At 38.6% G+C, this 12,170-nt stretch overlaps 1 protein-coding gene across 11 annotated transcripts in view; it reads right to left on the reverse strand.

Annotated features, from left to right (window-relative positions):
* The window catches only part of LOC105466126 (HECT and RLD domain containing E3 ubiquitin protein ligase 4), a 153,895-nt gene that overhangs the window by 78,984 nt on the left and 62,741 nt on the right, over positions 1 to 12,170 (reverse strand). The window lies entirely within an intron of this gene.

The raw sequence follows: 12,170 nt of genomic DNA on the forward strand, positions 1-12,170 counted from the left end.
TTTAGAAGCAAAACACTGATAGAGATACAATTGTGTATGTGCTTTTGTTTAACGAGGAAAACGAGTAGTTTTGATGGTCTGGGGGTCCCTTTCCACTCTTAGCACTTATTCAGGACTCCAAAGGGCTTTGTTTACATGGGTTAAAATCATTAATACTTAACGTATTAGAACTTAAAATTGAGAAACTTAAAAAATACTTTTTTATTTGAAGATGAACAATATTGAATGCACTACATTTAGCATAGAAAACATCTTAGTATTAATATGAAAATCATTTTGACTGGCCGGGCATGGTGGCTTACGCCTGTAATCCCAGCAATTTGGGAGGCCAAGGTGGGTGGATCACGAGGCCAGGAGATTGAGACATACAGTGAAACCCCGTCTACTAAAAATACAAAAAAAAAAAAAAAAAAATTAGCCGGGCATGGTGGCAGGTGTCTGTAGTCCCAGGTATTCGGGAGGCTGAGGCAGGAGAATGGCGTGAGCCCAGGAGGCAGAGCTTGCAGTCAGCTGAGATTGCTCTACTGCACTCCAGCTTGGGCAACAGAGCAAGACTCCATCTCAAAACAAAAAGAAAAAGAAAATCATTTTGACTTCAAGAACCCTCTGAGACAGAAATACTGAACTCAAGCAAAATGTCAGTTTGTTCCAGAATATTAAAGAGCACAACTAAAGATACAAGTGGGGAAATGAATTTTATTTTCCTCAGTTTATACCTGAGTCTGAAAGAAGCTATAAAATGGTTAACATCTTAGCAAAGTTCACTCCATTTTGAAGGACCTGCTCCCTTGGTTTACTGATAAATACCTATGATAAAAATGTTACTCTTTACTTTTTGTGTAATCTGCTAGATAGCAAATAATCTGTTTTATTAAAATAATATTCTATGCTTTATGTTGATTTTATTGTTCTTTAAATTTAAGAGGAAAAAAGAACAAAGGCTCCTGACTTACAAAACAGCTAAAATTCTTTTCAATCATATTATCATCTATATTTATGTCACTTTAGTAAAATAGGTAACTATTATTTCTCAAGCACCTATGATTTTATCTTAATGAAGTATCCACATTTCCTCTCATACTTATTTGATTTTTGCCTTCCTGTGATGAGCTGAACTGTATCCCCCACCCAAATAGATCTGAAGCTTTAACCCTGAGTACCTCAGAATGTGACTGTATTTGGAGATAAGGGCATTAAAGAGGTGATTATTAAATTTAGGCTTTATTTATTTTATTTATTATCCTCTTGCTTTTCAAATTTGCATTTCTTTGATACTAAAGAGGGTTTCTTAGTAACATAAATTTCCTCTTTTTGGAAATTAGGCCCTAATCCACCATGACTTGTGCTCTTGTAAGAGGCAGAAGAAACACAGTCAGCCCTCCATATCTATAGGTTCCATATTTGCAGATTCAACCAACCATGGATAGAAAATATTTTTCTTTGTTTTTGAGACGAAGTCTCGCTCTGTTGCCAGGCTGGAGTGCAGTGGCGTGATCTCGGCTCACTGCAACCTCCGCCTCCCAGGTTCAAGCAATTCTCCTGCCTCAGCCTCTCGAGTAGCTGAGAGTATATAGGTGTGTGGCACCACGTCTAGCTAATTTTTGTATTTTTGGTAGAGACGGGGTTTCCACCATGTTGGCCAGGATGGTCTTGATCTCTTGACCTCATGATCCACTCGCACCGGCCTCCCAAAGTGCTGGGATTACAGGCGTGAGCCACTGCACCCCGCTGGAAAATATTTTTTTAAGAAACCCCAAAAGCTCCCCAAAAATAATAATAATACAAATAAAAATCATACAGACCAGGCATGTTGGCTCATGCCTGTAATCCCAGCATTTTGGGAGGCCAAGGCAGGTGGATCACCTGAGGTCAGGGGTTTGAGACCAGCCTGGCCAAAATGGTGAAACCCCATCTCTACTGAAAATACAAAAATTAGCTGGGTGTGGTGGCACTGCTTGTAATTCCAGCTACTCAGGAGGCTGAGGCAGGAGAATTATTTGAACCTGGGAGGCGGAAGCTGCACTGAGCCAAGATCATGCCACTGTATTCCAGCCTGCGCAAAAGTGACACTCCACCTCAATTTAAAAAAAAAGTATAGTGCTATCCAGTTCTAATTTCAGTTATTATTTAAAGTGTTTTCTGGCACAACGTTACTGCTCTAATTCTCACTTATGCTAGTGGTTCTCTAACCTTACTGTTTCTAATCCACATATTCTATGCCAGGAGTTCTCAAAAGGGGATCTTCTTCAGGCTTACCCATGGAGTTGTTTTTTTTTGGTGATGGAGTTTCACTCTTGTCGCCCAGGATGAAGTGCAATGGCGCAATCTCAGCTCACTGCAACCTCCTCCTCCTGGGTTCAAGTGATTCTCCTGTCTCAGCTGCAACGAGCTGGGACTACAGGTGTGCGCCACCATGCCCGGCTAATTTTTATATTTTTAGTAGAGACGGGGTTTCACCATGTTGGTCTCGAACTCCTGACCTCTAGTGATCCACCCATCTCAGCCTCCCAAAATGCTGGGATTACAGGCATGAGCCACTGCGCCCGGCTCCTATGGAGTTTTATAAAAATAAAATAAAATAAAATAAAATAATAAAAATATGTCTAGGCTTGATCCCAGACTTGCTGGATCTTTTGATATTCTTATGTATACCTGGTATATTAGATCTCAAGATAATGCTGTATCTCAAGATTTCGTTTTTGTCTATAAATGATTATATTCAGCTATATTTACATATCAGACGTAAGAGTCACTGAGTTCCTTGAAAATAGGCCTAATCATCATCTTTGGAAACATTATTATTCTTACTATGAATCTTCATCAGATCATATCATTTGATAATTATCAGTAACAAACTAGCCACAGTTATTTTAAGCCTCTATTACCTATTAGTAGTTTTTGTCTGCTCTGATGCTTGCCCAAAGACTCTCCTACAAGCTACAGGCCAGTTTGTGTTTTCAACAATGGAGTTTCAGAGCCTTGTTAAAAGGATTCCATCAGGTGTGTGAAACAATGTATATATCAAAGAAAAGACACTTAGGTATTGGGTTCTGAAGAGATCTCTCTTAACGTAACTTTCAAAATGTAGCAGTGAAGTGCATTAGGATTTCTCATAATCTTTTTTGTTAGTTGAGAAGCAGACATTTCATGAAACTGCTAACCCAAGGTCCAGCAGAATAAGAATTCATTACATAAGAAAGAATGCATTGATGAAGAAAATTTTATTATGGTTACATGTTTGAATGTTTAATTTTGATTTTGTGCTTATTTTTCCTTTCTAAAGTTATCTAATCCACAATTTCATAAACTCTGCTTTGGTAAACTAAAAGGAACTAATTAAAAATGATACCTGATTCTCACTGATGCCCAGAATTTCATCTCTTACTGAGTCTCCCTTCCTTTATTAGTAATATAATTATTTACAAAGGTTCAATAAGAATATGTTCCCTTTCCTACTAGAATATAACTGAAAAAAATCTATTATGCAACCAAAGACTTATCTGAAGTGTTATATTTGAGAATGATGGTTACTTAATCAGGTATGACAAGTCACTTTTTTTTCTTTTATAGAGACAGGATCTCGCTATGTTGCCCAGACTGGTCTTGGACTCCTAACCTCAGGCAATCCTTCTGCCTCAGCCTCTCAAAGTGCTGGGGTTACAGGTGGAAGCTATCACACCAGCCAATAAGTCATCTGAAGGAACAAAGTTTGCCTGTACTAACAGGGGTGATGCTGAGGATACCCTCTGTGCAGTAAAGGTTAGCTCAGCAGGTCTGGGGTATTGCTATGGATTGAACCGGGTCTCCTAAAACTTTGCATATTGGACGAGGCACAGTGGCTCATGCCTGTAATCCCAGCACTTTGGAAGCCCAGGTAGGCAGATTGCTTGAGCTCAGAAATTGGAGAACATGCTGGGCAACATGGTAAAACCCCATCTCTACAAAAAATACAAAAAGTTAATTGGGTGTGGTGGCATGCACCTGTAGTCCCAGCTACTCAGGAGGCTGAGGTGGGAGGATCGCTTGAGCCTGGGAGGTGGAGGCTGCAGTGAGCCAAGGTCATGCCACTGCACTCCAGCCTGGGCAACAGAGCCAGACCCTGTCTCAAAAAAAAAAAAAAAAAGGAAAAAGAAAGAAGAAAAAAATATTGTATGTTGAAATCCTAATCCCTAATATCTCAGAATATGATCTTATTTGGAAATAAGGTCACTGCAGATGTAATTAGTTAAGGTCATAATGGAGTAGGGTAGGTCCATAACCCAATATAATTTGTGTCCTTATAAAAGGGGGAATTTGGACACAGAAACATACACAAAGAAGGCCAAGGTCTACAAGCCAAGGAATGCCAAAGATTGACAGCAAACCACCAGAAACTAGGAAAGACACATGTAACAGATTCTTCTTATAGCCTTCAGAAGGAAGCAACTCTAAATTCGGACTTCTAGTCTGCAGAATAGTGAGCCAATAAATTTGTATTGTTCAAGCCACTGAGTTTGTGGTAGTTTGTTACAAGCAACTCAAGCAAACTAATATAGTTGTTTAAACTTTATACATTTTAAAGAAAGGTGTGCCCCCTTCCTGGCTCCAGGGAGATAATCATCTCTAAACCAAAGGAATATTGTGGCTATTAAGAATGTCCTCTTGTCAGCTGGGTGCAGTGTAATCCCATACGTGTAATCCCAGCACTTTGGGACGCCAAGGCAGGAGGATCACTTGAATCCAGGAGTTCAACACTAGCCTGGGCAACATAGTGAGACCCCGTCTCTACAAAAAAATTTAAAAATTAGCTGGGTGTGGTGGCAAGCACCTGTAGTCCCAGCTACTTAGGAGGCTGAGGTGAAAGGACTGCTTGAGCCTGGGAGGTTGAGGTTGCAGTGAGCTGTGATCATGTCACAGCACTCTAGCCTGGGCAACAGAGTGAGACCTTGTATTTAAAAAAATTAAAAAGTCCGCTTGTTTACCCATGGCATTGCCCACAAAGATAGTTTATGATTAAAATGTAATTCATGCTGGGGGCCATGAGTTTAACCTCTGGAAGGGCTAGAATTGGTAAATTAAATTCATATGTAACTAGTTTTTATCCTATACAGCTTGAGTACAGTGCAAAAAGATGATCAATTTTTACACAATGTATCATAAAATATACATAAAATTTACAATTTTAACCATTTTAACTGCACAATTCAGTGGTAGCAAGTATATTCACAATGTTGTGCAACTATCACCACTAATCATTTCTAGAACTTCATCTTCTAAAACAGAAACCCATTAAACAATAACTCTCCATTCCCTCCTCCCTCTAGGAACTGGTAACCACTATTTCTGTCTATGAATTTGGTTGTTCTAGGTACCTCTTATCAGTAGACTCATATGATATTTGTCCTTCTGTGTCTGTCTTTCACCCCACATAATGTTCTCCAGATTCATACATGTTGCATAATGTATGAGAATTTCATTCCTTTATATGGCTGAATACCATTCCGCTATAGACATATATGATTTTTTTCATTCATTCATCTACTGATGGACATGGGTTGTTTCCACCTTTTGGCTACAATGTATCACAATTTTTTGATGAAACTAAACTGCAGCAAAAACGACTGATTTTAAAACATCAACTCCTTCCCCATTCTAATGCAAATAATCTCAAGGTCTGCAGTTTCCAAGGTGCCAAAATGCATTCCTAAGTAATGGTGACCTTTGTTAAATATTAGCATAACTGAAAAATCTTTTTAATTATAAAAAAATCATCAAGATTATTTACAATAAAAAGCACTGGACCTTTACAAATGTCAACCTTCATAGTATCCTCGTCACTGTGAATAGATAAAATCTACTAACACACACATGTGACTCAATTTTCGCATCACTTTATAGAAAATCAGGATTCTGGTTTCCATCAACAGATAAATGAGAAGACAATTCTGAGGAAATTTGGGAGAGCAAAAATATATATATATATAAAAAGAAGGACATCTGGTTTCAGGTTGTCAAAAAAATGAATGAGAAAACAGCATTCAAATATTTCCAACTATTTAAGCAGCAAATTAACATCAATGAAAAAATAATCAGAGTTGCAAGAATAATAGATTAAAAAATAGGCATATACAAGTTTGGCTAAAGCAGCAAGGATATAAAAGGCAAATTTAAAATGTTTAATTTTTTTAAATTTTTTTTGTTTTGTTTTGTTTTTTTGAGATGGGAGTCTCACTCTGTTGCCAAGGCTGGAGTGCAGTAGTGCAATCTCGGCTCACTGCAACCTCTGCCTCCTGGGTTCAAGTGATTCTCCTGTCTCAGCCTCCTGAGTAGCTTGGACTACAGGTGTCTGCCACCACACCCAGCTAATTTTTTGTATTTTTTGTATTTTAGACGGAGTTTCACCAAGTTGGCCAGGCTGGTTTCAAACTCCTGACCTCAAGTGATCCACACACGTTGGCCTCCCAACGTGCTGGGATTACAGGCCTGATCCACTACGCCTGGCCTTATTTTAATGAGTACACAGGAGGTATATATATTTATGGGATACATGAGACATTTTGATACAGGCATACAATGTGTAAAAATCACATGAGAATTAATGGAGTATCCATCCCCTCAAGCACTTATCATTTCTTTAGTGTTACAAATGTTCCAATAATACATTTAGTTATTTTTAAATGTACAATAAATTATTCTCGACTGTAGTCACTGTGTTGTGCTATGAAATACTAGGCCTTATTAATTTTATTAACTACATCTTTGTACTTATTAACTACCCTTATTTTCTCCCCTTACACCACTATCCTTTCCAGCCTCTGGTAACCATCATTCTATCTTCTATCTCTGTGAGTACAATTGTTTAAATTTTTAGTTTCCACCACCAAGTGAGAACATGTGACTGTCTTTCTGTGCTGGCTATTTCACTTAACATACTGTCCTCCAGTTCTCATATTGTTGCAAAAGACAGGATCTCATTCTTTTTTATGGCTGAATAGTATTCCATTGTGTATATATACACCACATTTTCTTTATCCATGTCTGTTGATGAACGCTCAAATTGATTCCAAATCCTGGCTATTGTGAATAGCACTGCAATAAACATGGGAGTGCAAACACCTCTGTGATGTACAGATTTCCTTTCTTTTGGGTATATACCCAGCAATGGATCATATGGTAGTTCTATTTTTAGTCTTTTTAAGGAATCTCCATAGTGTTCTCCATAGTGGCAGTACTAATTTACATTCCTACCAACTATGTACAAGGGTTCCCTTTTCTCCATATCCTTGCCAGCATTTGTTATTGCCCATCTTTTAGACAAAAGCCATTTTAACCAGAGTGAGATAATACCTCATTTTAGTTTTGATTTGCATTTCTCTAATGATGCTGAGTACCTTTCATATACTTGTTAGCCATTTGTATACCTTCTTTTGAGAAATGCCTATTCAGATCTTTTGCTCATTTTTTAAAGAGATTATTAGATTTTTCCTATAGAGTTGTTTCAGCTCTTTATATATTATGGTTATCAATTCCTTATCAGATGGGTAGTTTGCAAATATTTTCTCCCATTCTGTGAGTTGTTTCTTCACTTTATTGTTCCCTATGCTGTGTAGAAGCTTTTTAACTTGATGTGATCTCATTTGCCCACTTTTGCTTTGGTTGCCTGTGCTTGCGGAGTATCACTCAAGAAATTTTTGCCCAGACCAATGTACTAGAGAGTTTCCTCAGCTTTCTTATAATAGTTTCAGGTCTTAGATTTAAGTTTTTATTCCATTTGTACATGCTTTTTGTATATAGTGAGAGATACGGGTATATTCATCTGTTTTCATGCTGCTATAAATAACTGCCTGAGACTGGGTAATTTATAAAGAAAAGAGGTTTAATTCACTCACAGTTCAGCATAGCTGGGGAGGCCTCAGGAGACTTACAATCATGGCAGAAGGCGAAGAGGAAGCAAAGCACCTTCTTCACAAGGTGGCAGGAAGGACAGGTGTCGAGCAAACTGGGGTAGAGCCCCTTATAAAACAATCAGATCCTGTGAGAACTCACTCATTATCTCAAGAACAGCATGGAGGAAACCGCTTCCATGATTCAATTACCTCCACCCGGTCTCTCCGTTGATACATGGGGATTATGGGGATTATAATTCAAGATGAGATTTGGGGGGGGACACAAAGCCTAACCATATGAGGGGTCTAGTTTCATTCTTCTGCATATGGATATCCAGGTTTCCCAGTACCATTTATTGAAAAGAATATCCTTTTTCCAATGTATGTCCTTGGCGCCCTTGTCCAAAATGAATTCACTGTACATATGTGAATTTATTTCTGAGTTCTCTGTTCTGTTCCATTGGTCCATGTATCTGTTTTTATGCCAATATTATGCTGTAATTTTATTAGGGTCTGTTTCTCTTGTTAGCTCTAATATGCTTTGTATATCTGGGTTTTCTAGTGTTGGGTGCACATATATTTATACCTGTTATATCCTCTTGTTGAACTAATCCTTTTATCATTATACAATGACCTTCTATATCTTCTTATACTTTTTGTCTTGAAATCTGTTTTGTCTGATATAAGTATAGCTACTCCTCTTTTTGGTTTCCATTTGCATGGAATATCTTTTTCCATTCCTTTATTTTCAGTGTATGTTTCTTTATAGGTGAAGTGTGTTTCTTTGCAGGGAGCAGATCACTGGGTCTTATTTTTTCATCCAGCCAGTCACTCAGTGTCTTTTGACTGGGCAGTTTAGTCCGTTTACTAAATGTTATTGTTAATAAGGACTTATTCCTGACATTGTAAAATTTGCTTTCTTGTTTTATGGTCTTCTCTTCCTTCTTTCCTTCTTTCTTATCTTCCTTTTTGTGAATGTGACTTTCTCTGCTGGAATGTTTTAATTTCCTTTTTTTTTTTTAAATTTTCTATGCATCTATTAATTTTGTTTTTTGAGACATGGTCTTGCTCTATTGCCCACACTGAAGTGCAGTGGCACAATCATGGCTCACTGCAGCCTCAACCTCCTGGATCAAACAATCCTCCTACCTCAGCCTCCCAAATAACCAGGACTATGGGCATGTGCCACGATGCCAGCATAATTTTTATATTTTATAGAAATGGGGTATCACTATGTTGCCTAGGTTGGTCTCAAACTCCTGGGTTCAAGCAATCCTCTTGCCTCCTGTTTTCTGATCTGATCTGAGGTTACCAGGCTTGCAAATAACATCTTAACTGATGACAAGTTTACTCTCATTACAAAAACAAATAAGCAAAGAGAAAACTGATAAAAACTTTAAACTTCATCATCTTTTCCCCTGCTCTTTAATTTTGTTACACCTATTTATATCTTATTATACTGTATATGTCTTTACAAGTTGCTGTAGTTATTTTTGATCTGATATTTTAGTCTTCTTACTCAAGATGAGTAGTTTGTACACCACGACTAGTGTTATAATATTTTATATTTGTCTGTGTACTATTACCAGTGAGTTTTGTATCTTCAGTTGATTTGTTATTGTTCATTAATGTCCCTTTCCTTCACAATGAAAAACTCCCTTTAGCATTTCTTATAGAACAGGTCTGCTGTTGATGGAACCCCCTCCATCTCCCAGGTTCAAGCGATTCTCCTGCCTCAGCCTCCTGAGTAGCTGGGATTACAGCCACCATGCCCAGCTAATTTTTTTATTTTTATTTTTAGTAGAGACGGGGTTTCACCATGTTGGCCAGGCTGGTCTCGAATTCCTGACCTCAGGTGATCTGCCTGCCTCAGCCTCCCAAAGTGCTGTGATTATAGGCATGAGCCACCATGCCCGGCCGCCCCTCAGTTTTTGTTTGTCTGGGATAGTCTTTACTCTCCTTCACATCTGAAGGATATTTTCACTGGATATAATATTCTGGGATAAACGTTATTTTCCTTTAGCACTTTAAGTATGTCATGCCATTCTCTCCTATTCTGTAAGGTTTCCACTGAGAAGTCTGCTGCTAGATGTACTAGAGCCCTATTGTATGCTGTTTCTTTTCTCTTGCTGCTTTTGAGATCCTTTCCTTATCCCTGACCTTTGGGAGTTTTAGTTTGATTATCAAATGTCTTGAGATAGTCTTATTTGGGTTAAATCCGCTTGGTGTTCTATAACCTTGCACTTGAATACTGATTTCTCTTTAGGATTGAAAAGGTCTAATTATTAGCTTTTAAATAAACTTTCTATCCCTATCTCTCCTTCTACCTCCTCTTTAAGGCCAGTAACCCTTAGAATTGCCCTTTTGAGGCTATTTTCTAGATCCTGTGGGAGTATTTCACTCATGTCTTTTGTCAACTCTGTATATTTTCATATAGCATGTCTTCATGCTAATTCTTTCTTCTGCTTGATCAATTCTGCTGTTGAGAGCCTCTGATGCATTCTCCAGGTTGTCAATTAAATTTCTAACTCCAGAATTTCTCTTTGATATTTTACCATTGTTTCAATCTCTGTTAAATTTATCTGATAGGATTCTGAACTTCTTCTCTGTTTATCTTCAGTTTAGTTGAGATTTCTCAAAACAGCTGTTCTGAATCTCTGAAAAGTCACATAGCTTTGTCTCTTCATGTTTGGTCACTAGTGCCTTATTTCATTGGTTTGGTGAGGTCATGTTTTCCTGGATCGTCTTGATGCTTCTAAATTTTTGTCGATGTCTAAGCATTGAAGAGTTAGGTATTTATTCTATTCTTTGCAGTCTGTACTTGTTTGTATCTGAACTTCTTGGGAAGGCATTCCAAGTATTCAAAAGGAATTGAGTGTAACTATCTCAATTCTTCAGTCACTGCAGCCATCTGCATTAGTGAACACTCCAAGCCCAGTAACACAAATTTTTTTTTTTAAAGAGACAGAGTCTCACTATGGTTGCCCAGGCTGGAGTGCAGTGGCTATTCACAGGCACAATCCCACTACTGATCAGCATGGGAGTTTTGACCTGCTCCATTTCCAACCTGAGCCAGTTCACCCCTCCTTAGGCAACCTGGTGGCCCCCCACTCCCAGGAAGTCACTATATTAATGTCAAACTTAGTTTGAACACCCAATCAGCAGAGCACATTACAGCCCAGAGCTCCTGAGTCCAAGTGATCCTCCTGTCTCAGCTTCCTAAGTAGGTGGGACTACATGTACACACCACCACGCCCAGCAAAACTGTGACTCTTGCCAACTCATAGAGGTATTGCCTTGGTGAACCTGGGTAAGATCTCAGAGAATTCCCTGGATTACTAGGCAGAATCTCTTATTCTTCTCCCTTACTCTCCCTCAAACAAATGAAGTTTCCCTCTCTCTCTCTCTCTCTCTGTGCTGAGATTCTTAAGAGTTGGGGTAGAGGTGATGCAAGCACTCTCATGGCCACCACTGCTAAGACTGTGCTGGCTCACGCCTGACAGTACTGGGTCTCACCCAAGGCATGTGGAGACTAATTCCTGTCTATTGTTGATGTTTATTCAAAGCCCAAGGGCTCTTTATTCAGCAAGTGATAACTCCTGTTAGGCCTGGGTCTTCTGCCTATAGGGCAGCAGCTTCCCTTCTAGTTAAAAAATTTTTTGTTGTTTTTAAATAGGAGACTTGAGTTTTATTACTCAAATCAGTCCCCCCAGAAATTTGGAGGCTAGGGTTTTTCAAGGACAGTTTGGCAGGCAGGAGAATGGGTGCTGCTGACTGGTTGGAGATGTAATCATATGAATGTGGAAAACGGTCCTTATGTGCTGAGTCCACTTCTGGGTCAAAATTTTTAAATATTTTTAATAAGCAGTAGATTTGAAGAGTTCAAATTCTTAAAAAATAGAAAATAATTACCTCCTGTACATACCAAAAAGAACTGAAAGCAGGATCTCAAAGAGACACCTGTACACCTATATCCATAGCAGCACTATTCACAACAGCCAAAAGGTGGAAACAACCCAATTGTCCACTGACATATGAATAGATAAACCAAATGTGGTATAAGCATACCTCAAAGGTATTCAGGGTTTAGTTCCAGACAACTGCAATAAAGCAAATATCGCAATAATGCAAGTCACACAAATTTTTGGTTTCATAGTGCACATAAAAGTATGTTTATACTAAGCTGGGTGCAGTGGTTCACGCTTGTAATCCCAGCACTTTAGGAGGCCAAGGTGGGCAGATCACATAAGGCCAGAAGTTTGAGACCAGACTGGCCAACATGTTGAAACCCTGTCTCTACTAAAA

This window comes from Macaca nemestrina, chromosome 9 (genome assembly GCF_043159975.1).
Source record: "Macaca nemestrina isolate mMacNem1 chromosome 9, mMacNem.hap1, whole genome shotgun sequence".
NCBI classification, from domain to species: Eukaryota; Metazoa; Chordata; class Mammalia; order Primates; family Cercopithecidae; genus Macaca; species Macaca nemestrina.